The 27,934-nt window shown below is 40.4% G+C and overlaps 1 long non-coding RNA gene across 2 annotated transcripts in view; it reads right to left on the reverse strand.

The window, feature by feature from the left end:
* Positions 1-27,934, reverse strand: part of LOC148052029 (uncharacterized) — a 72,517-nt gene that overhangs the window by 25,760 nt on the left and 18,823 nt on the right. Inside the window, exons 1-2 of one of the 2 annotated variants that reach the window (XR_015699209.1) lie at positions 4,361-4,508; positions 3,488-3,616 (exon numbers count right to left, since the gene is read on the reverse strand). The exons of the other annotated variant lie outside the window; for it this stretch is intronic. This is a non-coding gene — a long non-coding RNA (uncharacterized LOC148052029). Of the gene's footprint in view, positions 1-3,487; positions 3,617-4,360; positions 4,509-27,934 lie in introns of those variants that run through there. 2 annotated transcript variants of the gene reach the window in all.

A 27,934-nucleotide genomic window follows, 5' to 3' on the forward strand; every position in this document is an offset into this window, starting at 1 on the left:
TCAAGTCCAGTGACTAACAAATTGGTATACGTATTATACAAATATATACACAAGAGGGTGTACTTCAGGTGTTCTGAAAGTGATTATTCTTTAACTACCACAAAACCATAGCGTGTCTGGACAAAACGGTGCAACAACTCAGACCTGTTGCTTTAGTATGGAGTGGAAGAAAGAGCAAACTTACTCAGTTACCACTCTAGCCTTGAAATACTGCAAATAAATAAGTAGCCTAGGATGCTGTTTAATAGCATCATTATTTTTCCTAAGTTAGAAGCTGGCATTGACATTGAATTGTTTTTCCAAACTTCTGATAGTACCACATATTAGGAAAAGCACCGTCGTAGCAAAGGTTGCACATAGTTACTCCAAGGTATAGCAGGGAGAGAGTCATTTAACTTGAAAAGTTGAGTGAACCTTCATGGACTTCATGTGAATGGAAACCAGAAAGGAAGGTCTTGCCAACATTCACCTTTTCTTTTTTTGTTCAAAGATGAACTGGTGTGGTTTTGATTCTTTCTATTGTCTGAGGAGCCTTCAGTGGTCTACTGGGAAGACAGTAGATACAACATAGCTGTTCTTGAAAGAAAAACTATGCAAAAGAATGGATGTTAAAGTTGTGGTTTGCAACTGAATTGCTATATTTTGAGGTTACAGTTAAGTTTCTTATTCAGTGGATAATAGGGCAGGAGGGAACACTGCGAGGTCACGTAGCCCATGTCTCTGCCCCAGGGCAGGCTCAACTATAGCTAAACTGTATGTGACAGGGAATTTCCAGCCTGTTCTTAAAAACCTCCCAGTTTCTATAAGTAATCCATTTCAGGACTTCATTAAACTTACTATTAGAAAGATATTCTTACCATCTAACTTAAATCTATCTTTTTCCTATTTAAACTCGGTATTTCTTGTCCTTTCCTTTTTGTAGCTACCTTGAAGACTTTTGTCATGTCTCCCTTGAGGCTAGAATGGTAGAAAGCCAGCAGCAGCTTGCAGGGAGCTGGGAACCACTGCCTGCTTCTCTTTTTTCCTCCCCCCTCCTTTTGATTGCCTTTTTCAGTTATCTTGAGTGTCTGCTTATATAGCATGCTGTGAGTCAACAGGGTTTATAGAGAGGGTAAAAGGGCCCATTTTGAGCACTTAAGCCACTTGCTACAACTCTGAATGAGTAGAAATGCAAGTGGAAGTGCAAAATATTGGTTCTTCCAATATTTCATTTTGGAGATGGGCAAGGAAAGCTCCTCTGTTGCAGAGAAAATGCAGTAAGAAGTGGAAAGTGCTCCATGAGTCGTTCCTGGCAGAGGGACTGAATCTCAATGGTGTAGTCAGATTACAGTCACTCAGTTTTATGGGAATATATCCAAGGTGAAGATAAATGTAAGAATTTCCCTTAGAAATGCTTCCCAGAGGTGACTTCCATTGCCATACATATGTCAAGTGGAAGATGATTGCACCCCTAAAAACTTTAATCTCACAGAATTCACATATGTCTACAGGTTTAAGATTCCTCTTAAATGCATACCAATTTCTCTGAAATGGGGCATAGCTGTAACTAACTTTTACAAGATTTACATGATTTACATCATATACTGCATGGCAGAGATACCTGACATAAGCTGTTGAGAGATCTCCTGGGTGTTGAAAGCAGCGTATGGGATGCTGTAGGCAGATCACGAAAGTTTTATGAGTGACTGCTTTTTGTTAATGCACTGATTAGTAGAAAGCAGCCAGCTCTTTCAAAATCTTCCTTTAGGGATTTGTATTCTTACTGTAGAAAATGTTAAACTGAATTCCCTGTTTTGTGTCCAAAACAAGCTGGCTCATATGTATAATACATACTGTGCCAGCTCTTTTCTTACCACAGACCAATCAGTCTCCCATCAGGAGAAACCATTCCGAAATAATACAAAGTCCTGACTACCTCTTTTTAATAGCTTATGACTTGTCTCCAAAGCATAGTTGTATCTAGAGGCTGTTACCAAACAAGATGGTACAACCTGGTACCACTGGTTCAGCATACAGAAACACAGCCGTTAAATGAGGAACAGTAGTTTTGTAACTTTAATTGCTAATTAAAAGTATACTTTGTGTTCTGTGACCTTGAGGCTAGGCATTCAAGTGCTAAAATGTGCCCTCTGTTTGACAAATACTGTTCTGATGTGACCTATATTTCACAGGTAACATTTTAATTGGTCACTAGCACTTAACAGCAGCATAAAATAAATTTTTCCTGATTCTCATTCATTGACTAACGTCTATTACCTCATTAATTTGTGTATAGCTGTGTTGTATTGTTTGTGTTGGGGAGATTTAGATGCCCAGAATTGCATTGTTTTTCCCTTAAATATTTTAAACATCTCAAATTTTTCCAGGTTTAGAATAGCTGATTCAGAGGAAACTATAGATATCATAAAGAAGAGAGGTTAATTCTCATAAAGGGTCAAATTCTGAAAAAAACGAAGGAGTTTAACCATGGTTAATGCATGCAATATTGAGGCTTTACTGTTCTGAATTTATTTCATAGGCTGTTGGTAGGGCAGCAGTGTTGAAGCCTGTGCTACGTTCTGATAACCTCTGCAAAAGCAGACATGTATTCTGACTTTGCTTATTGTCTAGCTGCACAGCACTTTTTTCAGTTATGTCCATCGCTTAGTCTGGAGTAAGGCTTAATCACTGTGAAAAATGCTAAGTCTATTTTAAGTGATATAAAAGGATCTGTGTTCTTTCAGAAAGGAACCCAGGACTGGGGACAGACTTTTTAGCAGGGCCAGGCGATAGGACAAGGGGTAATGGTTTTAAACTAAAAGAGAGTAGATTCAGACTAGATATAAGGAAGAAATTTTTTACAGTGAGGGTAGTGAAACACTCCATGGGTTGCCCAGAGAGGTGGTAGATGCCCCATCCTTGGAAACATTCAAGGCCAGGGTGGACAGGGCTCTGAGCAACCTGATCTGGTTGTAGATGTCCCTGCCAATTGCAGGGGGGGATGGACTAGATGGCCTTTACAGGTCCCTTCCATCCCAAAGCGTTCTATGATTCTATGACTTTAGAGAAGAGGATGTCTTGTGATATCACAGGTTGTAGCTTGCTGTGATGATCAGCTCTAATTTGGACTAGAGTTTAAAACAATAAGAGATGATATCCTAGAATCTCAATGAATGTATGAAAAAGCGGGAGCAAGATCTTCAGCTCTTATAAATATGTGCATGTCTGTAATTGATTCCAGTGCTTACTTATACCAGCTAAAGATCTGAAGGTTGACTGGTAAGGAGGAAGACGAGATGTTCTCAAGGAATTGCTGTGGAGCAGGTGGATATTTTTCATCAGGCTACCCAGCGCGCTGAGCGTGAACAGCAGCCGCTTGGGGAAGAGCTCTAAACATGTACTCTTGCAAGTCTCCAGGAACATACTTTAAAGCAGAGAGAGAGTGCGTGTGGTTCAGCGGCCAAGCAGAAAAATATATTTAAAAATCACTATTCTGTTTACTAATTACCTTTGGGAACCCAGGAGAAGTGATGCTTTTACAGAGTAATCAGCAAAAAAGTTCTGTGGTCTCATGCAATTTTGCTGAGTTGATACAATCCTACATAAGGTGTTTTTCAGTGTAGATTTCTTAGATTCCCTGTAGGAAGAGAAAGAAAAAAGTCTGAAGTCCCTCCTGAAACGAATTTCTGATTTTTAGTATTTCCCCATCATCCCAAGTTTCAGGACCTGACTAGTCAGCTTCTAGCTGCAGCAGCTTTCTTGTCAGGACAGTCAGGAGTGAAGCTGAACTTGAAGCATGGTGTAACTGCATGTTTCTGTACCAGCCATAAAAAGAGAATAAAAAATAGTTTAGATAAAATTTTTCCTTTGCTTGAATTTTAAAGGGGCAAAGCTCACAACAGAGTTGAATTGAGAACATTTTCTCCCAGATCCTGGTAACTTCAGTTCCTGAGAGATAGTTTCTGTGATTGCAAGATGAAAGGTCAAAATGAGCAAAAAAAAGTCAATTTGTTAAGAAGTGGCTTCTTGAAAAGATAAGGCTGTCTTCCTTCCTCTATGCTTATCATGTAGTTTAGTGTCTACATAAAGTGTCCTTAAAATATTCCCTTTCACTTCTCTGTTCCTAGGGAAGGTTAGACAAAACCAGATTAGGATTTGGGATTTTTCAGTAAAAGGAGGTGAATCCCTTCTCCTCCCTGCAGCTCACTTTTCCCATGCGTAAAGGCAGGTTACCAATGTTTATTTGACGAAGAGCTTTAGGGCCATGTTATTATCTCAAATGCTTTGTAACTGGAAATATCTTACCTAGATATATTTTTACCATTACTGCTAGTAATGCTAAAAAAAGAAAGAGAGCAGTAATACAGCAGACAGCATTCACCTTCAGCAGTGCTTCATGCCTGACTCCTCATGCCTTCTCATTTACAAGCACAAGAAACAAGGAATGGTGTGTCTAGTGGTTCTGCCAAGGATCCTCATCTTTGTAGCTCTGGACTCCAGCTGCAGACAGAGCTCAATGGCTCTGCAACATGGGCCTGGTCAAAAGAGATGAGAATTGACCTGATGACTTTAAAAAAAAAAAAGAAAAAAGAAAAAAAAAAAGAAAAAAGAAGTTTGGTAGAAAAGGAGAGAGCTGTTTGCTTTCCTCGCCACCCTGAGTGACAGTGATTTGTGGGGAGGTTGGACCCGGGGATCTCACAGAACAAAAGCAATGGCTTCTGTGTTGTGGCCAAACTAAACTACAGTTTGAAAAGCTGTTGAACTATTTCTGTTCTAGGAGCACATTTTGAGGGTTTTATGTCAAAATTATTCTGAAATATCTTTAAGAGACTCCCATATGCACCAGGAAAGCTCTTCTGATTGATGTTGATAGGTTGCTTATCCATTTCCTCCAAGAGCTGAATTCACTGGGCAGGAAAGTCTCCTTAGTCAGTTTTTCTACTGAGCCGCGGTGTGTTCTCTGTTGGGAAAGGCCACGGTTTTACAGGCCGTGTTAGAAGTCCAGCATGAGAGAAGGCAATGTGCTTTAAAAAAGTACAGTTGTGAAAGAGCTGGTCCTCTGAATATTTGTTTATGCTTTGTTGTTGATTACACACTTTTCTATTCCATGTGAGAAAGAACACTAGAAAACAAATGAGAGGTTTGGAACTGCTCAGAATATTTTCATCAAAAAGATTTCTTCAATTACAAAACCATTTTTCCCCAATATTTGGAAAATCAATTTTGATTACATTTCTTTTTATAAAAAACACCCAAGGGATTAAGTGTTTTGTGTCAAAAGCCTATTTCAATTTCTGTGGGAAGAGCACTTTTAAAAATTCCAAATCAACATTTTAGCAATGAAGCACAAACATAAGTATATTCTTATGAGCTTAAAAAGCTGAAAACCAGCCCCCAAGATATTGATGGATCTCAAGCCAAAGGAAAAAAAAAAAATCCCAGAAAATTAATTACTAACATTGTCATCATAGCCACTAGTAAATATATGGTGCTGGTTTTCAAGGACTCAAAATCTTTTGTTTTGAACTTACTGATAGTGGCTGATCCAGCATAAATACTGAGAGCAGAGAAGGGCTGCTGGTGTCCGACAAAGCCTTAGGCTGCTGCGTAGCTTATAAGCATGAGGGATACATCGGACATACTTATTTTGAACGTGTCTCCTTCCATGTTTCTTTTCACTGAACATATTTTAGATGCACACCAAGAACAAATTCAGTAATTCAGTGTGCTAAATTCTGGAGTCAGTGATTGCTCTGCAACATCCATTGTATTAAGGTTACCAGGAGGAGAAATCGAATCTCTATGGTATGTGGCATGAAGAAGAGACACGGAGTGCTTTGTTTCTGCCTATATCTTATGCTTTCCGTTTGCTGCCCTGCATGCCCACTCCCCATTCCCCCTGCAGCCCAGGTGTGGGCTGTTCGGCCCCATGGCTGCAGTCTTTGCTGTGATCCATGCTGCTGCAGCCTGAGGCTCACAGCTGTGCCCAGCCGCCTTCGTGCCTTAGCCGTCGTCATCTCTCGGCTGTTTACTCTGTGGCTCGGTGTTACAGAGTGCGCGCCGTACCATATGCATGTGCTTCGGTTTTGTGGAGCAGATGCTGCCTGACACTGGCTTTCTGAATTTTGTTTAAATTCTGCATAAGGGGGATCTCCCCTGAAGTTTTGTTTTGCTCTTGCAGTCAATCTTTCCTGTGCTGCTGTATGCTGCACACTGAGACTTTTCCTTCCAGCGCTGCAGACCTGCTGATTATTGCAAGTTACTTGTTTTTAATACAGCCTATGCCTCCCTCCTCATCCTCCCCCTCCCTGTGATGGTTTTGCCTGGGGAAGCAGTCCCAGCTAGAGCCCACAGTCTCCTCCATGTGCTGGGAGGTTTCACTTGAAACAGTGTGAAGCTTTTCTTGCTTCTGCCTGCAGCTGTGATAATTTTTCTTTGCAGTTTATTTTCTGGATACAGCCTTTCTGTTATGCCTTCATTTGACAAAGAGGGTCTGCAACTTTCACGTGATAGAAGTCTTGTTCTTGCTGCAAAATCTTTCCCAAGAGCATCAGTAGAGAGCAGCTGTGTAGGAGTTGGATCTGGATGCAGATAAGACGAATGCTTGTCCGTGCAACCTAGATGTATCCAAGCTCTCCTTTCCAGAATCATGTGAGATCCCTGCTGCCCACTGCACCAGGGATGGCAGTTTGAGCTCTCTGAATCTGAGCGAGGACAAAATGCTGCCTCTGTTTTCTCAGGCTTGGTTTTGGGGAGGTTGTGTACCAGCAACTCTTATGTGTCTCCCAGCTGTGTCTTTTGCTTCCACAAATGAGGTTTACATGTCATGTAGTGCAGCAATTTATGGCTGAACATTTTGGTAACAAGTAGTCCTGTTTGCAATGACTGCTTAGCAGTTAGGACTCTGATAAAAGTTAATCTCAAAGTCCTGGTGGTGGTTTTTAGGACATTTGCAAGAAATGGCCAAAAGTGCCTGAGGAATTTAAGCCTCATCTGTATAACTTGCATCAGGAAATAAGCCATTTCCCTGTTACACCAGTATTGTGGCCATGCTGTTCCAGAGCCCATCACCTTTACTCTTTCAGTGTCCTCATAAAACAGACATCTATCCAAAATAAAAGGAATGTGATTTCTCCGTGGATTTATTCTGAAATAGTCATGTCAGTCAATTGTCCCAAATGAATGACAGCCTGATTTGCACAGAAAGTCCAAAGATTGCTGGGTGCTAATACTTCTAAATGCTTTAGAAAAATCTCACCCTTTATTTTCTGGATGTCACTGACTTGACTAGAAACCTGTCTCAGTAAACAGCTGAGGACAGAGTTAGGAAGTAGCCCGAGTTTATGTTTTTCTGCCCTTCAGAGGTTGTACTTAAAAGATAGAAAAACCAGATCCGCTTCTCAGTCTAATCTCACCCATACTAAATCATTAACCATGTTAGTCTCATCCCCTTAGCTTAAATGTGAGTGGATGCTTATTCATTTCTTAATATAGTTTTGCTTTTAAATGATTCATATTCCGTTTCATCGTTTTCATTGCACTTTATAGAAACTTGGCAGAGGCCTGAAGGACCTTTACTCTCTCCAGCTTGTCACTCCAGATGGCTTTGCATTTCCACAGCAGATGAAATGCTCTGGTCATGCCAGTGCAGTTGCATGCATTTACTAATCTGCTTTGCCAATCTCCCAGACCCTTGTAGGATGCTTCTGTGCACCACATTTGAAGAGTTTGCATTTAAATTGGCTTTTGAAATTCATGTTTCATTTTCTTATTTTAATTACTGTCCCTGCTGCTCTCATAGTTATTATACTCTGCTGGAATACTTAGGGACTATTTAGGTTTCTTGTGATTTTTGAGTGATTAATTTAGATCTGATATTATTGCTGTTACACCAGGCTCTACATACCTAATTAGTGTGTCCATGTTTTTTTTGAGTAACCCAAAACATCTATAGTAAAAATAGGCAAAAGAGTAGTATCTCCATTTTACTGATGGTGAACTGAACCTCTGAAAGATTAACTGATTTGCCTCAAGATGCTCAAGAGACTGTGACAGAATCTGGGACCTCCATTCTTTGTGGCTTGTATGACTTCTGCCTCATAAATTCATGAAACCTTGTGGGATCAGACCCACAGCAGCAGCTTGGAGAACTGATCTTATGCCCAAGAGTCAGTAAAATGAGATTCCTCACAAGTGCAGTTTCACTGAAACAGTGGGAAAATGTTTCTGACTATTAATTTACTTTTCATCTCCATGAATATATTTGAGTCAGAAGTGGTGTGAAATATTGTGCCATTTGCAACTGAATCAGAGTTTGGACTGTGTCTGGGTCAGCCAGGAAAGTTGTACTCAGGACATTGAGCCAGTGTATTTCAGAAACTCCCCTCTGGGCAGTTACTGGGTGGCAAACATACTTCATCTTCATAAAGTATTGTTTTTCTGAAAAACAGTCCTATTATGTTACTCTGAAATATACTTACTTAAAATAATGGTCCTATTGTGCTTCTCTCAGTCTGCCTTTGGGTAATCCTCTGGTTTTTGCCTCAGGTCTTGCTGTATTACAAGTGAAACCATGCTGTGACACTGGTGGCTTCAATTTACTACCCCTGTTTTGTAGTACTCAAAGTAAAGATAGCAAATTAATTCACACTCTAATTAGTGATTTTGCTACTTTTGAAGTACTTCTGTACCTCAGCAGATTGCATCTCATTCCACTTTCGGGACAAGTCGCCTTTTTCTATTTGCCTGGTCCCTGAAAAGGGCTCAACATTGCATGCAGGGATGTGTACGTTGAAGATGCTGTGCTTTGACCTCTCTGGAGTTGTTTAATACATTGCACAAGCCTGTGAAAAGGGAGGAAAACACTCCTGAATTTGTACTTTTGCAGGAAAAGTCTTGCACAATCAGTATCAACAGCTTGTGAAAACAACAGAGACCTGGTGCGTGGTAGGCTGTCTGTCTTTCTGTCTGTCCGAGACCCATGGCTCCTGGCAGCAGCACAGGAGGCATAACTGAGTAAGTGGACATTGCTGAGAAGCTGTAATAAAGAGGAGACTTTAGTGGTTAAGATTTTTGGTTATACTTAAGACTGATTTTTGGCTGTTGTGATGTTTAGAAGGGGGAAATATGAGGCATTGTATTTTCATACTGCTTGTGCAGAAGCTGTGTGGGACCAGTTGGGACCAGCTGTTGTGCTTTGCAGTGATTCACTGCATATTTAGAAATCAGATGCAAATAAGGAGACTCACAGTCTTCAGCAGGGCTGAGAAACTGTTTGGCCACTTGGCTCTGTCTTTTTGTAGGTCCTTACTGATGCATTGTGAGTTCAAATTTAGTGCTAGAATGAATTATTCACCACTGAAGTGAAGAGAAGAATTTTCAGCTCAAAGTTTCAGGCTGTTTTCTTTATCCCTGCCAGTTGGAGGAAGCACTGGTTAGATAGTTAGAGGTGCTGCAAGAGTTTTTAGTTGAATTCAATTGTAATTAACCTGGGACCAGAAAAAAGGAAATCTGATTATCTCTGAGAAGGAATAAACATGGTGGGAATCTCAGACCATTTTTTCAATGCCTTGTTTGTGTAGTATGGAACTTTTAAGAGGATTTCAATCTTTATTTTGTGTATCGGATGATTCCAAGCAGAGGTTATTTATTGCTGCAGTTGCAATTTTTTTAACAAGTTTCCTTGATAACAGACTATTTGAGTTGGTAAGCTCCAAAATCCTCATTCCTCATCCCTCTCCCCCTGTGACATGTGAACCTGCCAGAAGATTACAGGTGTATTAGGTTAAATGCCTATGAAAAGGGGAAGAGTTTTAGCCAGCTAGTTGCAAACTTCTCTCGTTGCAACCTGTAGCAACGCCGTTACTATCGAATCTAACGTCGTGGCTTAGCCTAACCCTTCAGTTATGCACTTAGAAAGTCACAGCCTGTCAGAACAGCATTAGTGTCATTTCCAGCACCTCGCCTACCCACTGCCACCTCAGATCATGCTTGAAATATTAACTCATGTGCTGTGGTGATAAAGTGAGGATGATCAACTACTTGTCAATCAGCCTTTCAATCTGAGCTTCTAGCTTGCTCATAAATGATACTACCATTAGCTAAAACAAAGTGGGTGGTTTTTCTCATATTTCTCATCTATTTTCACATCAGAGAGAAATCCAAGATGACATATCCATGCTCTGAGCTTAGAGATGCTGCAGACTGGATTGCAGAAAGCCTTCTTCAGGTTTGGGTGGGTGGCTGCTCACCAGTCTCTGCCATGGCTCTCAACCTTTACTTGCGTACATATTCACATTTAGGAACAACATCCACAATATTGCTATAGAAAAGGATACATCTCAATGTAACTAAGCTCTCAGTATTTCTTAGCATTCCTGCTAATTACTAATGACAGAGGCTTTGTCTCTAGAAGATCTCAATATTTTGATTTGCATTTTTCTCACCAGGAGGAAAGTTGACAATGAGGGAGCAGTCCACTCTCTCAAGAGACCTATCATCAGGAAGGGAAATTTTTCACGACTTCAGTAAAACATACAAAGCACTCAGATTTCAGTCAATATGTTGTTTGTTGAATATTTCTTTCTGTCTCAGATAAAGGGAAACAAACTAATTTTAAAATTATATCCCTGGGGGAAGATAAGGATACCAGGCTTATTGGTTACAAGGAAATCCCTTAGCTACTTGGGCAGTTTAAAGGAGCTTTAGTGTAATTGTACAATCAGGTCTCTGTCAGGTGCCTGTGTATGACTTTTTAGCTAAAAGAAAAAAGAAGTGTGCATTTGTGTGGAAGGAAAGAAAATACTCTGCTCTGACACAGCCAGTCCAGAGATTTCTAATAAAACTGGAGGTCTTTCACCCTCATCAGTTCTGTCTTCATGATACTAAACCTTTTGAAATCAACTGTAGACTTTATTTTGACTTAACCTCCTTTGGTTTAGAAATTTCCACCTAAGTGAAAATGGTAGCACTCCTGAGTCTTCCAGGCTAATTTGCAGTGTGATTATAGAATAAATTAAGGTGTATTAATGAGAGACATCTCCTGTGCTATCTGCTTCATTTTATGGTTATTTAGAAGCAACTTATGGAACAGTTACCATAGTCACAACCTAAAAAGATAGGCGCAGTAGGAAAGCTTGTGAGCTAAAATCCAGTATTGCTACATGCATGAAATCATAGATAAGTGTGACAGGATGTGACATCTAAGATACAGTTTGACTTACCAATGAGGGACAAAGCTAAGATAAGACATACTGCTTCGGGGGCGGGGGGGGGGAAGAAGATTCACTGTAGGAATCATTTTGATTTTTGAAAGGAATCACAATGCCTCAAAATGATTGTGCTATAATGGTTATAACTTCAAAAGCAAGGATAAACTCCTGGGGAGCTATTTGCAGTATTTCCATTTAACCATTGCAAGGCAGGTGAGTGGATAAAATATAGGAACTGTCCACAGTAATGACTGCCCTTTCAACACATGCAGTTTACTCATGTTCTCCATGTGGTTTATAGGGCCGGGCAGACTACATCTGTAGCTTTTCCCCTTCTGAGAGGTGCTGTCTCCCAGTAACCCTGACTGTTATAATTGAGGCCCTTGTTAATAATTGTTTTCTCCTCCTCTCAACTCCGTTGCAGTAAATGCCATCTAAAAAACAGTGCACAGAGCAAGCAAAGAAATACATGCGTAAGAGAGTGTGCACCTGTTGGTTTTTCTGTGTGATAGTACTGTCACTTGTGTTCACTTCCACTCTGCACAGTACGAATGACCATATGAGACCAGGGCGATGGAGATCTGGCCCCTTTGCCTTTCTGATTTTGCCCATAAAGAATTTGTTCATTATAAAAGTGCTAAAAGTTGTAATACCATGTTCTCACGGGTAGGGCTACAAAACAAACAAACAAAAAAACCCAAAGAAAAGGCAGCTTACAAGATCACTGAAATTTCAGTGTTAAAACTGGTGTGTGACATTGATATACATAGAAATTATTTGACTCCACTGCAACCAGCAAAAGGCCCCGATGACCTTGCTGAAGACTCTGGAGCAGGGTCGATCTGAGCACAGGCAGACTGATACCTGTGAATACTGCTCAAAAAGCCAAATTAGTATGCACTTTTGCATGATCTGTCTTGCTGCCTGGGCATTTTCCCACAGTGTTTGGAGCTCTGATTAAGGCAGTCAACCATAAATCACTAAGGCACATGTCAATGAAGCCCTTACGATGCTACTGGGGATAGAGGAATCATATCCTCTTATTGCTTTAATTGCAAGGCTGGAGTCCATTAAAAATCCATTTAAATCTATGAACTGGTGCTAGTTTTAAACTGGTAATTTATGTCCAGTGGATATTAGCAACATTTTTTTCCCTGTATCTGAACTATTGCCAAGAGCTGCTCTAACTAACCTATGATATTCATGTTCAGGCTTATACAATATAATCTTCTTGACTTTCTGGGTATATATCAGCAGGCAGCAGTAATAGGTATTGTCTGCATCAAAGCTTCTTATTGAAATGTTGCAAACCAAAATGAAAAGACTGGAATAGCTCACCATCAGTACGTGGAAAGTATTCCAAACTGGGAATTGATCAGTGGATTTTCTGCCATCATCTTTCAAACTGCTTTTTGGAAGGAGTCAGAAGATATTCAGTAGTATGTACCTGATACCAAACATTCACCTACCAGGATGAGCTGTACAATAATAATAAAACAAATGCTTTTAGCAAATAAGGGCAAATTCAGTCTAGTTAATTACTTTGTTATTTTTGGAGTTTGAGTATTCCAGAGGCATTCTGTCCTTGTACTCATCTGATTTGCAAGACAAGGTCTTCTGCAGGGTAAGAGTTCACACACACAGTATGAGCTCTTCTCTTCCACGCCAGTGCTTTTGCATGGTGACCTTCAAAGGTAGGCAGCTAGCCCCCCACTTCTAACTGACCAAAATCAGACTCGATAAAGGGGTCCAGCTGAAAGAGTGTAGAATCAGTATATATTGTGCTGTAAATACAGTAAGAAACACTAAAGAAGAAAAACAGCAGCAATGGCACAGCTGGCACTTACATTACTGTGTTTACAAGCAAACAATGTAGAAGCAAAGACAACCTGGGCAGATGTATCCTGAGGCTGGGGTGGTTCTGGCAGCTTCTGGGCTGCAGAGTCTGGGCAGGGTCATGACCCATTTAAAGTAATCTGACTTTTTCCCTCTGTACTGTAAAAAGCCTCTAACTGCTCTATGGCAGTTTCCATTTCAGTTTTCTTGCAGAAATGGACTTTGAATCGCAGAGGTCAACGTCTTCTCATTTACTCACGGTATTAAAAAATTCTGGAATTTAAAACAAAGGGATGCAAAATCTTTTGTTCCCGTTGCCCATTTTCCACTCTTAAATGATGTTCCAAAGTTCTGAGGACTGCGGGTAGTTCAGCTATCACATCCATCTGTCATTGCTGGGCCTTTTCAAACCTTCGTCTCTAGTCACTGCACTTCCTTTGCCTTCTCCCCCTCTGCTCTGCAGGTCTGCTGCCTGCCTCCCCATGGTGCAGCCGGCTGAGCTGCCAATAAAACGCAGGTGTACCCCTAGCAAGTGCCACAGGGACACGCCGGGGCAGAGAGGATGGTTACATATTCACAGTGCGTCTGTCTCCAGCTATTTTGTCCATCTGTTACAGTTTCTTACTACTAGCAGGTGAGCACCTAGCCCTGGAGGGCTACAAAAGCAGAAAGGAAACTGGCACTTGAAGGGTGATGAGATAAGCATAATATTGGATGTAAAGGTGTGGATCACAGTTGGAGATCCATAAAGGGATGTAGGAGCAAATGTTGAAAGTTGTGGTGCATTTTTTTTTCCCCCTGCATTTAGAAATGATCATCAGAGTGCAATGAGGCTGGCCTGATCAGCTGGGGGCAGACAAAAGAAACCAAATGAAAACAGGCAAAGGCTCAAACATTTCTAAGCCAAAGTGCTGGTCTTTATTTTTTAAAGTGAAACTAATTAACTCCTGCTGGAAATCTACCAAACTTATTTACTCTTACTTCTGGTAGCAGCAGCCACAGAGGTAACCAGAAATCTCTAGGTAGTACAGGTGTTTGCTAGCAAGAGCAGCTGTTACTATTAGAAAAAAAAAAAAAGAAAAGGTTCCCTTCAGTTTCAGCTTCATAACCCAGATGACAAGTTCTGAAATGAATTTAAAAAAAAAGAAATCTCCAACAGACGCTTCATCAAAACCTGGCTCATTGCTTGCCTTTGCTTGCAGCTGTTTTGCTCCTTTTGGGGTTTGGCACACGAGAGCTGTTGTGGGGGCTGTGTTCACCATTCTGCATGTCCTTTTTCTGACTCACCTTCCATTCAGAAGCCAGTTTCTTTTTTCCCCTCATTTTTTGCTCATTAGTGCAAAAGAAGCAACTGTGCTGCTGCCTTAGCTGATGCCTCAGCTAGACAAAGGAGAACAGCTTCCTTAGGCAGATGAAAGATGTTTGTTTTGTACTGGGTGCTCACCTGGGACAAAGAGTAAACAACAAAACTAACTCCTTCCCCCCATCCTAACATTTTTGTTAGCTTTCTCATATGAAGGTTCTCCTTTGAAGTAGCAAGGTTCATTGACTGGACTTGAAGGCATCCAGATAATGCCTCAAAAGGCAAAATTATACTTATGTCAGCAGCGTTAGGGAAAGTTAAAGTTGTGGATATAAGCAATCCAAACTAAGCCAGGAAGCTTCTGTTTGATTCAGACAGCTTATAGCTGGCTATCACTGAAGTTTGCGTTTGACAACTGCAGAACTGTACCCTTTTGATTTTTCATGTACAAAGTCCTGCAGCAGTTCAGAAGTGAGGAGCAGAGTTTCATGCATACAACTGAGTAGAGAGCCAGAAGCATTTTGAAATTATTCAGCGCAAGTTATGTTTTGTTCTTACTGCTTTTCTTTTTAGCACCAGAAATCAGTGCTGATGTCATTCTCGTGTTAGCTGCTTAGTTTAGTGAGAATAAAGGACAGCTAAATTGGGACCCTGCAAAATGTAACACCCAGATGGCTGAAAAGACAAGTGAACAAGGTGCTGAAATAAGAGGCTTTTGTCTTGGGTTTGAAAAAGAAATAAAAAAAAAAAATCAAGAAGCATACAAGTAATAACATGAGCATAAACAGAAGTGAAGTTCTTTTTGAGCCTGAATTTTGCATTCCTTCACATCAAATCAGGCAGTCAGTATCGCTGTACTTATTCTGTGTTAAAAACAGAAGCAAAACCAAAAGCAAAGCAAGGCAAAGAGAATCAGACCTCAAAGGAGTATCTTTGGCAGTATTTTGATACTCAGAGGGAGTTGTTGCTGGTAAAGTGCATTTCACAACCTCCGTGCAGGCCAGGTGGCGTAAGGGACACCTGTCCTTATGGTGATCCTTTGCAGTGACCTCCTAGCCAAACGCTCAAGTGCCAAGGAACATCCCAGGTTTTGTTTCTATCCCAGATCCTGGATATTTCACTGAATACATTTCAACCCCTTGTCATCACAGTGTTATCACTGCAGGATGACAGCAGGCTAAGCCACTGAGTTAACCTGGATCTTGCTGTAGGAGATGTTACAACAGAGGTGAGAGTAGTGGCTACAAATTGGAGGACCACTAATCTAATAATTATCAGGTAATTACACAGCCACAGTAAGCCAGGTATGGCTGCTTTTAGAAATGTCCCAGGAGGAAATGAAGTGGAGAGGGAATTATTCTAACATATGGCAATTTATCAGTTGCTAACACCAGCAAGACTTTGTTGAAAGATTCCCTTAGGGTTCCCTATGACAATGTCATGGATTTATGACTGGTGATGAACATCTCTCTGAATAGTGCAAAGCGAAGTAAAAGATTACAGGCTTCTGGGTATTCTGTGATCTGGGATACAGGTGAAACAATTTCCACCATAGCGGGTATCTTGTGACAGGAGGCAAAATGATTGCTGGTAGTCTGTGTGATTGGTAAGGTATAATATTATTTGCTTAGATTGTTTCATGCAGGAGCTAGAGAGAGAGTTGGTAGCCAAAGAACCCAGAAGAAACTTGCTTAGTTTATCTTAGAAGATACTTTTTCATCTGATTTTCTCTATTTTTCCAGCAGCAGTGGTTATATCAGACATAGCAGCATAACACATAGGTGCTAAAGTTAACAATGCTGTGTTGTAAAAAACTCTTAAAAAATGGTGACTGGTGGGAACTGCTCATGAATAAAACTGAAAAGGAAGGAGGAGTGAGGCATCATGGAAATGTTGGCAGAACTGTTCTTTCGAAATTTAAAATGTGAAAATTTGTTGACAAGCAATATAGATTGCTTTAGGTAGAGCAGTGATCATGTACAGATTGTTGTTGTGTTTTTTTTTTTTCTTGTCAAAAGTACAAGGTATGAGGTACTACACTCATTTTCAACCTGATGGGTCCTTGTTGGTTTTGGTTGGAGGTTACACTGCAGGACAGGGAAGGGGGATGTCCCCAGGCTCATCCTGGCTCCTTGCTGGGAAGACCTGAGGTGCTATGCCAAAGCTTGCCTTTTCTTCAAAAGGACCATGGAAATGTGGGCAGGGAGAGAGTCCCTGATACTGTCTGATGCACACCTGTGCTGGGAGAGCAAGTTTGCTGCCCATTGTGTAACTGAAGCAATCTTCCTTGCCCACTGCAAGGATACCCTCATTTCTTTTTCTCACCACTTGAGAAAACAGTTTCTTTGTTGGGTTTCTCTTTGTGTGTGCTGGAGTTGATGAACTGATGTGATATGGCAGTATAGCTAAAATTGCAGAAAAAAAAGGAAAAATGGCACATTTTTTTCAGGATACTCCGTCCTGTTCTAACATTTATTTGGCATGTTGAAGCATTCATTCTTCATGTGCTGCAGTAACTGACTTTTTCATATAGAAGTTTTGCTAGAGAAAGCATTCTAGAGTATACAGTGCCAGCAGGATTTTGGAAAAGAAGTGGGAGGGGAGAAGAAATTTTCTTTTTAACAAAAAGCATTAAATTCCATCATGGGAATTTATACACCAGCTGGGTCACCACAGTAAGAGTTAGTTTCCAGATACCATCTAATGGTGATGAAAACATTCAGAGTGTGACATTCATTTGTGTCCTGAACAGTCACCTTGTAGAAGAGAGCACAAGCGCATCCAACCGAGGATTGGTGTGCCATCTTCCAGTAGGTTTCTTAGCATGAGGTACATGACATTTCATGAACTTTTTGTAAGGGTGGATTTTTCCAGCCTTTCAGGAGATTAAAGAACTTGAATCTCTGGTTGCCCATGTGCAAACAAGCATAGGAAGGGCAGGGAAAATTAATATGGGCCCGTATTTCTAAGCCTTTGGTTGTGCTCTCGGTTGTTGATCAGACTTTTCTTCTATTTGTATTTAGACTTGACCACAATGAATGAAGCTAATTAGACTTGGTTAAGCTGATAACACCACTGCAAAAACCCAAAGCTGAGCACTCCTTGTCTCTGTGAAAGAAAATCAATATTTTCATTCTTCCATAACCTCATGGCTCTGTTTAGCAACACCAAGCCTACATTATGCTGAAACTTATGTGCATAATTAGAGCTTTGGGAATTTGGAGGTGTTTTATCCGTAATGAAGGTTTTCAAGAGTAGGGATTTGCTTTCTATGGTTTTCTGCATTCTTAATAAAAAAGAATAAAACCGAAAACATCAGTAAAAAGAATCGACCCCAGATATAGAAAGACTCCATTGGAAGCTGCCCTTGCCCTATGTCACTCAGGCTCTCGTGCTGGCATTTCTAACCTTTCTTTAAATGGAATGTCACACAAGTGCTTCAGTTGCACTGACAAAAAGGAGGCACCAAAAGGGAAAGATTCCAGATGAAACCAAGATAGCTCTTCCAGTAAATACCTCACTCCACAAACAGTTGTAGTGGGATCAGGGCCATATATCCCAGAGAAGAGTAATATCCCCCATTAAAAGGGAATTATAAGCTGCACTTATGCATGTTTACCTACGTTTAATTGCTGGCACACTTGAGTGAACTGCTTTTGGGGGTAATAGTTACATGATGTTCTCTGCTGTGTAATAGATTAAGGGAAATGTCAGGAAAGGTCTTGTTCTCATACTGTACAGCATCTCCCACTGCCTTTTGGGATGGTAACTGACTGCAGTTTTTTAGGGCTTTGGCAGCAATAGAAATCCTGCCCTGGTTTTGGGTAATTGCCATAGCGCATGCCAAAACACTTCCCTGCCTGGGCAGACAGCCCTCTACTTTACTATCCATTGCATTTCCTTGCAGCCGTATGGATGAGAAAGATCAAAGCACCACAGAAACATACCTGTAGCTGAGTCTTCAGTAGAAATATTGGTAAGAGCTAGAGCTAAGCAATTTGACTTGGCCAAATAAAATATTTCTAATGCTATTCAGAGCTATGCACAATCTCCAGTAATATTTGTGTTGTAAACACAAATCTCTTGTTTTTTAGTAAAACCAATGTTGTCTGAATGGTGCTAGAATATTGAGAGTGAAAGAAATTCTTCAGAAAAGCAGTAAGAAGACCTGGTTTAACCTAACAGCTTTTACTACAGGTGGAGCGTAGTGCAGAGAATGGAATAATGAACATACTCCCCAGTTTAAGCAGCCTTCTTCTGGGCTGCAACTGCACATGCAAGCAAATACATTATAAACAACTGCAGTGAGAATTGTAGGGAACTGCATCCTTGGAAGGAAAGTACGAAAGACAAAACTCGCATCAATAGCAGCAGTAGGTAAAAGTATTCCTAATTGCTCAGGAACAAAGGGAGTTTTAGGAAACTTCAAGCGAAGAGGGTTTACATCTTATCTATATTCATCCTTGGTTCCATTTGCCTGCAGTGTTCTCTGTCTTACAAAGGAGATCAGCTTTTGTGGGGACAGCTGGGACTGGGATGGCTTATTGTCAAGTCTCAAATGTCAATGACTAATGCTGATTTACATGCAGATTGCCTCTCAGCTTTATTTTATTTGATTATTTTTTTATTTCTCAGAAATGCTGTCATTTGCTTCTGAGGAACAAATCAATGAGAGGGCAATAAAGAAGATGTAATCTTATTGCTGATTCAAGGGGAAAAAAAAAGAGAGAACGAGATAAGCATTTCAGCAAATGTGTAACTGCTGGTACTTTTTCCATTCAGGTGTTTGCCAGATGTCAGTCTATTTGGGAAGAATGAATGTTGCTGTAGATCTAGAGCTACAGTTGATCCCAGATTCTGTGTTTAGTCTCTTTTGTTTGAGTTAGCCTTTCAGTTCTTCACTATTGGTATGAAACAAGTACCATTCCATTAGCTCTGTTCCCTGACAGCCAAAAAAGTGAAATCCTGTAGCTCTCACCATCTGGTTACAAGCAGAAAAGGTTTTGTTTTCAATGGCAATGCCTTCTTTCCAGGGTGTTCCAAATGATAGCTACATGCCTTACTGACAAAAATTAAACTCTTGTGGCCTGCCCATCCCCTGGATTCAATGCTGTAATTTGGTTCATTATTTGCCTCTCCTCTCCAGTCTGCCCCCGTCACCTGCTCTCTAGCGCTGGATACTCTGTGGGGTAGGAATGAGCTCTTTGCTCTCTATCGTGACTTTGCAATCCTTTCTTCCTCCCTGAAAAATGTTTGTTACTGGTGATTATTTATAATCAGAAAGAAATCGGCTTAATATTTGTACAGATTTCTTGTTGAGCTTGGGAAGTTTGCATTTTGGAAGTTACAGACCTAATAGTGATGAGAAAGCTTGAGGTACAGCCATTGAAAATGAAATATTATGTACCACCAGCTTTATTTTGCTTGGTGGTTTCCAAAATACAACTGCATTGTCATCAGTCCTTGTTCTTGTTTAACTTCCACTGACTTCAATGGGAATTTGGTTCCCAAACTGTTCAGAAGTGGCAAACTGCATACCAGAAGAAAATAGGTTTGCATAAGTAAGGCACTAGATTTAATGTCAAAAGATCTGGGTTCAATTTCTAGTGTGCTGGCAAGCCTCCAGCTTTGGATTCAGCTTCACCCAATCCATTAAAGATGACCAGACACGTACGAGCCTTAGGTCCACGTGTTCAGCTCCTTGCTGAGCTCAGCCTTGTGTCTGTGTGTGTGTGTGCATCTGTGAAATGGTGCTAATAACAAGATAGTCAAACTTGTAGTTACCTGAACATAAAAAACCCCTGAACATAAAAAGCCTGGTTAGGCTGGGGTAAATGCTTATCTCTTAAGATTTATTATAGTCACTTATTCTATGCACAGCCCTCATGAGGACTCAAAAGAGTTAGGAGATTTATAAATAAGAAGTTGGGACTAACAGATAAAGTCATTGTGAGACAACCCAGCTCTTGTGGATTTATAGCTAAACTGCATTGATTTTGATTCCTTTTTTTTTTTTTTTTTTTAATTTGAGTGGCTAAGGACATAAGAAATTATCACAAATTGATGGTGACCGTGAAAATCACTTCCTAATGGTGATGAAAATCTCTTATTAAAGATTTATGTGGAGTGAGGAACCAGGTGACAACTATTTCTGGTGCTGACTGAATGTGCCTCCGAATAAGTAAACATTACTGATGGTATGAATGTTCTTTCTTGAGAATTTTTAATGATTAGAGAATTTTCTTCATTATAGTCAGATATCTAACCACTAATTACTCTGTTAAACTGTGTTCTGGTAGCAGGAGAAATGCAACAACAAATTTATTTACCTATTAAAATCTTTATGTGTCTATTACTGCCACCAGTCTGTGGCTCCTCAGAAATATAGACTCTTATTGATGGGATCCCAGATGCTAACTGGAATTTAATTTAGTTAAATGGTTTATACTACAGATTGTACTTCTCCATGGATATGCACAAACAGAACAAGATAAAACCATTACCAATTACTTAGGGTTTGGGGTTTTTTTTACCTATTTGCACCCTGCTTTCTTTGCATTGTAAATATAAAATATTTACAACTGTTTATGTAAAATATTGCTTTTTTGAGTCAGAAAATCTGCTCCCTATGCTATAAAGTTGTTTTCAATGCTGTCACTCCAGTTGCAACTGTCCAGCAGTTTGTGAGACACTACATCTGGCTCTGCTTATCTTTTTAGTAGATTACACTAAAATGAATCCTTAAGGCTAAACCCTCTAATTTACTAAAACACATGCACATAAAATTACAGCTGTCTCACCAAGGCTTTCATTGATTTGAACAGAACTGGGATTCATTTAAGTGGTTATAAAACTTAGATAAGCAAACTTCTTTCAAATCCAGAGGAAAAAACCACAAGTAAAATACCAAAAACAAAACACCCGCAACCTGCCAAACAGACCTAATTACTGGTTTATTGATTGGCTCATCAGAGTCTTATTCTTTATCTCTGTGTCCACTGACACCATCTCTCCCAGATCCGTTGGCTCCAAATGCACCTTGATGTGCTTCCCACACCGAGGGACAATTTTATCATGAAAGTATGATGTTTCCTGTGATTAAAGCACAGTTTCACTCTTAAAAGTAACTATATACATTGTGTAAGGTTAATCTCTGTGAAACTTAGCTGTCTAAAAATTAGACACCTAACTTAAGCTGAAGGCAGCTTAGTCATTGATTGCCTGTTAAGTACAGAGAAAACATAGATGGAGACCTTAAGACACATGACTAATTTTTAGGCAGCTTAAGTTAGGTAGGAGGTTGTTTCCTCCCTGCAGGTTTTCTGCCATTAAAAGACCCCACTCTGACTTTCTGCACACTTTGGAGTGAGGTATTTTCCCCTAGAAGTCTTTGGGAATATTTTGAAGAAGTACAGGAGAGGTAGGAACATCCCTCTGGGGACTGGTGTAAATGCATCCAGCTTAACATATCCTCACTGAATGGAAGTGCCAGCAGTTTTACACCAGATGTGGAACCTCCTCAGCATCCTAGGTTGTAACTCACAGGAGCATAGGGTTCAAGAGGGAGAATGTAGGGAAAAAAAAAAAGTAAAACATTGAGGAAAAAGGAAGTGAGTTTTCTTTAAAGACTCAGTCAGAAGCTGTTCAGTTACCCTCCCAGGAACTTAAGCCCCCATTTAGTATTGTAAGTCTCATTACCAAGTTGTGTCACCCAGCTATGTCACCCAGCTTAGTGTTGCAAAGTGTTCAGGCGTTACTGCTACTGAGTGCTAGGGAAGACACCAGAACCCATTTTAAAAAAAGTCCCACAGCAATATTAGAAACAAAGAATTGGCTTTAAGGAGAGAGTAGTTACAGCAGTTTGCCTGGAAACATGCTGTATTTTCCGCCACCAGTCTTTTCTCTGTGGATGGGCCCTATTTTCATTTCCAAATGATATCTGTCAGTTCAGTCAGCAGTTACAAATTTGATGCAAGAATTAGTGAAAAAAATGTTCTAGCTCATGTGATAAACAACCCTAGATGATCATAATCCATAACCAAACCCTCCCTACTCTCACTTTTCCCCTGGGAGAGAGGGTAAGAGAACAGTATGTGGCAGATGTTAGTTACTTTGCTTAATACAGTGCTTCACCTCTTGCGGTGTATTCATCTGCGTTGCTAGCAGGTGCAGGAGCCTGCCTGTTGCTAATTCTTTCCTGTCCTTTACTGATAGCACTGGAAAAAGTCGATTACTTCAATGAAAACAGTTGAGAGGACATATTTTACGCTGGATGGTTGTAGCATTATGTACTGCTGTAATGTCGAAAAGTGGAGTTTGTCCAAGGCTTCCCAACAGTGTGAGCAAAATTGAATTCTCCATTGCCAGCGCTGCCAGATGGGTGTTGGCCATTCCTGTCATGGGAGCAAAATCAGAGCTGGGGGGAGAACGAAGAGGCAGGAGGATGCATTGCTACTCTTTTTGCTCTCTGGAGAGGAGGGGTTGAGGAAACAACTGCTGGTTTTGGGACAAGTCATCCTGCCACCTTTCTTCAGTGTTACCTACTGCCCCATTCACCCTTTCTTTGCCTTAGCAGTTGCCCCAGCCTTGGGTTTTCGGGCTCTGCTGTGGGAAAAGAAGGGTCAGAGACAGTGTCGTGGTTTAACCCCAGCTAGCAGCTAAGCATCACACAGCCGCTTGCTCACTCCCCCACCGGTGGGATGGGGGAGAGAATCAGAAGGGCAAAAGGGGAAAACTCGTGGGTTGAGATAAGAACAGTTTAATAACTAAAGTAAAATAAAAATAGAACAGTAGTAATAATAACAATAATAATAATAACAAGTAATAATAGTATAATAGTAATACAAAGCAAGTGATACACTGTACAATTGCTCACCACCCGCCAACTGATGCCCAGCACGTTCCCCAGGCAGCAATCATTGCTCCTCCCCCGGCCAACTCCCTGCGGTTTATATACTGAGCATGATGCCATGTGGTATGGAATAGCCCTTTGGCCAGTCGGGGTCAGCTGTCCTGGCTGTGCCCCCTCCCAGCTTCTTGTGCCCCCGGCAGAGCTGGGAAGCTGAAAAGTCCTTGACCAGTGTGAGTGCCACTTAGCAACTACTTAGCACTACTTAGCAAGAACCAAACAGTCAGTGTATCATCGACATTGTTCTCATCCTAAACCCAAAACACAGCCCCATACTGGCTACCAAGAAGAAAATTAACTGTGTCCCAGTTGAAACCAGGACAGACAGTTTGCTGACCTGGCAGTCTGCTCTAATTCGCTTTAGCCTAGGGCTAAATATCAGATGGATATACAAGCTTTGGACCTGACAATACATTATATAATTATGTATCATAGGAGGTGTATTCGCCTGGACACCTGTACCCATATGTGCATACAAGTATGTATACCTATAGGATGCTGGCAGCACCCATTTGAGCAAACGTGCATGGTGTGTGCCATAGAAGCATGGAAGCAGGTGTGCAAAGTGTCACCTGCAGCCTGGGAGCTTCTCTCTCACTTCTGCAGAGCTCGGGGGTGCTAAGCTGCATTTACACCTGTGTAGGAGAGACCTGTCCCTTTTGTGCCTCTCTTATTGGGAGCTCCATTTTTCTCTCCCGTTGTTTCTGTCATTTCTCCTTTTTCACAGGATAAACGCTCAAAAGCACCCAAATGACTTGGGACCCCAAAAGTTATTTTCAGACTGAGGTACGTACTGTGATCCTGCCTGGCCTCCTAAATCATGTTGAAAATGCCATGGGGGTGTTCAGGGAACTGGACTGGCAATCTTGCAATGGCATTTCAAACCCTGCTTCAGCAAAAAATGTTTGGGGATTTATTCAAGTATTGTGCAGTTCAGCATGTCTTTAAGTGTTTTGCTGAAGCAGAGTGTGTTTAGATTTATTAAATTTTTGTAAGCAAATTTGTTAAATTTCAGTAATTTCATCTATGTCTCTTGTGGACAGCTTGGGGTGTTTTAAAATAGCTCTAAGGATGTTGGTCTATAGTTTGCTGTCTATGTCAGAAATGTTTGAGAAAGCTACTGAAATCATAAAGAGAAAATTGACCTAATAGTTTTCTAAAGAGATGGTAACTTGTTGGCAGAAGGTGGTGCTGTTACCTGGTATTGAAGTAGATAACTAACTCCCATGCCTGTGAACTTCTGCTGAACAAAGTCCCTGAGTAGAAAGGAGATTTTCTTTTTTTCCCCCCAGTCATAGATGTCGTACATGAATAGATACAGATGAGGTTTCCCAGTCTCTGAGATGTAATAGTCTTCTTAATTAGAAGGCAGATGGCCATGCCAACATTTCTTCCAACGTGAAGTAGAATATCAGGTGAACTTCGTTCTTTAGAAAAATAAATGCAGCTATACCATGCTATTGAAATGGAGTGGCTGATTTCACTGAGAAGCACATGTGGACTGGATTTAAAAAAAGCAAAAAAGCAAAACCTGATTGATATAAGGCACAGCTGAAAGTTTTAAAAGTTTTTTTTCATGAGCAGCATGCTGTCACACTTGATAATATCAGAAGTCACGAGAGAAAATTTGGAAAAATCCAAAGAGAGGTTTTGGTTGGGAAAAGCTCTTTTAAGTTGTATCTTGTGCATTGATAAAACAATCGGCATGCTCAAGCTGACAGGTGATGCATGGCCGTGGGTTGGGTGTGTGCAGCAATTCACAGGTGCAACACATAAATCACTTCTTGGCTCTTCAGAATGATTTCAAGCCTCCAAAAACATCTAACATCTTTTTGAAAAAAAGGATAAAATGTAACTAATGATATAATAGATAACAAGTCTCATTTCTGAGCCTCCAGAATATACATAGATCATATTTTCAAGCTCTATAATCATAAAAGTTAGAAACTGCTTTTGTATCTAATAAAAGATGGATATTTTTTTTCACCTAATCCTATGCTTGTGGGACTTATGGCACTGGAGCAACAGATGCAAATAGAAATTGTTATTGTATTGTTTCTCATAAAATATGTTAGTTGAGGGGTTAGAAATTGTGAAAATGGAATGATTTACCTATTTCTGGATTAGAATACTCAGAAATTATTGTACTTTTACTCCACTTCAAGTTCCTGATTTAGAAAATATTAGAACGTGAGAAAGGCTGTTCCTGAAATAGCTCACTGGTAACTAGTGGCAGAAATCAATCAATCTGTGTTCCAAAGTGTTTTGATAAATTTTCATAATAAAGACATTTGGAAAATTTAGATATACATCCAACTTTTTGTCCTGAAGGGAGACCAAATTTCAAACCTTTGGAAATCTCTTTGCCTGCTGCTAATCCTTCAGTAATTTAAGATCATTTTAAATGGAGGCCTCTATAAAAGAGAAAAATACTTCACATGTGCTAGGAGAGAAGATTAAACAGTGAAAAAGAAAGTCCAAATCATGAAATAAATCTTTCAAGACTTGTGCTATCTGCTAATCTGAATCAGCAAGGAAAGCACTGGTGGATTAGGAAGGGTGAGACTATTTGTGCTCCTATGAAATAATACCCCTTTTGGGATGGCAGCTGTAGATAGGGGCTTGTGATACCCTACGTGTCCAGAGCTGGGCAGCAGCCCTGAAGGACTGCATGGACTCTGAATTTCAGAGGTGAATTTGTACAGTTGCCATGAGCATTTTGGGCCATATTTTCAAAATTCAGAAGGCTCGGCTCTGATCCTTTTGTTGGAATAGCTCCATGGATGTACAAATAGCCAATAAATATCTGCATTTTGATGGGGGGTGTGGGCCTGGCTTTGAAAATCTGGCTTTTAGAGACAAGGCACTATATCATATCTTTGGAGAAGAGAAACAAAACTGATCAGATGCCATTTAAGATACAATTGAGTCTGAGACCTAAAGGCTATTGCACGATTTTCAGACCTTGAGCATAAGGTTTCTTTTTTTTTTTTCCAATTGGATTTCACAGTTGAAACTTGGTGTAAGAATCCTGAGAGTGGGGAGCAAATAGCTTTTTATGGAGATTTGAATTACATTTTACACTTGAAATATCAGTCTAAGCAGTGAGTGAAATGGCCTGGCATTTTGTCTCTGTGCCAGTCCTCTGCTGCTCTCTTCCTGGCCAGAGCAAGTTACACTTAAAAGGCATCTCGAGTGGTGCGTGGCTATGGCAAAGCAGGGTACAGGTGGATAAATGGAAAGAAAGCATTAAGAACTGATGCTTCCTCCTCCTTTGAAGCCCTCCTTAAAATCTGTTTTGTAAGTCTGTGAAGATTTTAGCTCTCATTTACCCTGGCTTGGTCAAGTGATACAGCAGAGAGATGTGGGCTTGCTTACAGCTTTCTGCTGCCAGCTTCTCAGCAAGAGGTGTCGTATCAGTCCAGTACCATTTCATTCACTTCAGCTGAAGTCTCCTCTGCTGACAAATATCATCGCCACTTTAGTGGACTATTTAAAGTCTGTGTCCAGTGATTCTTACTATTCATCTGATCATCATCACAGGGACCATGTCCCTTCCGTATGTGAAAATCCAGCAGTTTTCCATAGCTGATGTTGGTTTCAGAAACACAAGTGGAACAAGATTTCAGGTAGTCCTGAATTCATCTGCAGTGCCCAGTGCTTACTTGGAATAAATCACTCTGAATTCACTACGCTTTCCCATGATATCTGCTGAGAGTGCCATCTTTATTTGATTCCATTTTTGGTAATATTTATTTACTGCAGAGATTAGCAAACTTAACTGCCAGTCAGTTTATGAACTGAAGAGTTCATACGGTTAATATTTATTTCCTATTGTCTTGTGACTTTTGATGCATCTCTGGATAAATGGGTGACTTTACTGTTATTTTCCCTCAGAGCATAATTGTAATTCAGGGCCCTAAATGAAAAACTGTAAGCACAGAGCCCCAAAACCTGAATTCTCACTTGTCAATGGGGAAAAAAAAAAGCAGCCTGATGGCAGCACAATCTAGCACTGTAAATAACATCTACCCAGGTGAGTTATCCTGGTCCTGTAGAAAGCAGTTATATGTCAGCTATGATCATCTCTTTTCCCATTTTTTTGTGCGAGTTGCTGAAAAGCAAACCTTTCCCACAACTAATTGTATTTGCTAATTACCTGTGAAAAAGCAATTATCTTGAGGTGATGCAGTTCTTTGGGAAGGCTTTTTTAATTGGCAAAGATGGGGAAAGAATCTCTTCTGTGGATGTTGTTTTCAGAAAAATCTTCCCAAATATTGTACCTGATGTATCACATTAGACACATCAGATTGGGTTGCATCAGCAATGTTGCATTACATCACATCACCAAGGTAATGTGCTGTGACAGACTTGCAATGCAATGTGTCAGCTGGAAAATGGGGAAAGATGTGATTTCCTGAACAAAATGCTTCTTAAGCTTTATGGTATTTTCCCCTCCTCCAACTAAAGAAGTGGCTATTTATGTTTTAGGGTATTTCTTAGAAGACTCAATTGCCTATTGAAGAATTCTAAGTGTTTTTTGTTTGTTCGTTTCCTGGTTCTCCATGGATAATTAACAGGTCTAGAAAGAAAGATATTTTTTGCTACTTACATTTCCATACCCAGATTATAATATATCTGATTCCCCAAATTTTCAGTAAACTGAGAAAGCATTTCCTAGGAGGAGGAAAGTTCTTG

The sequence above is a fragment of the Nipponia nippon genome, unplaced genomic scaffold, assembly GCF_047370975.1.
Source record: "Nipponia nippon isolate SJK-2023a ecotype South Korea unplaced genomic scaffold, ASM4737097v1 scaffold_5, whole genome shotgun sequence".
NCBI classification, from domain to species: domain Eukaryota; kingdom Metazoa; phylum Chordata; class Aves; order Pelecaniformes; family Threskiornithidae; genus Nipponia; species Nipponia nippon.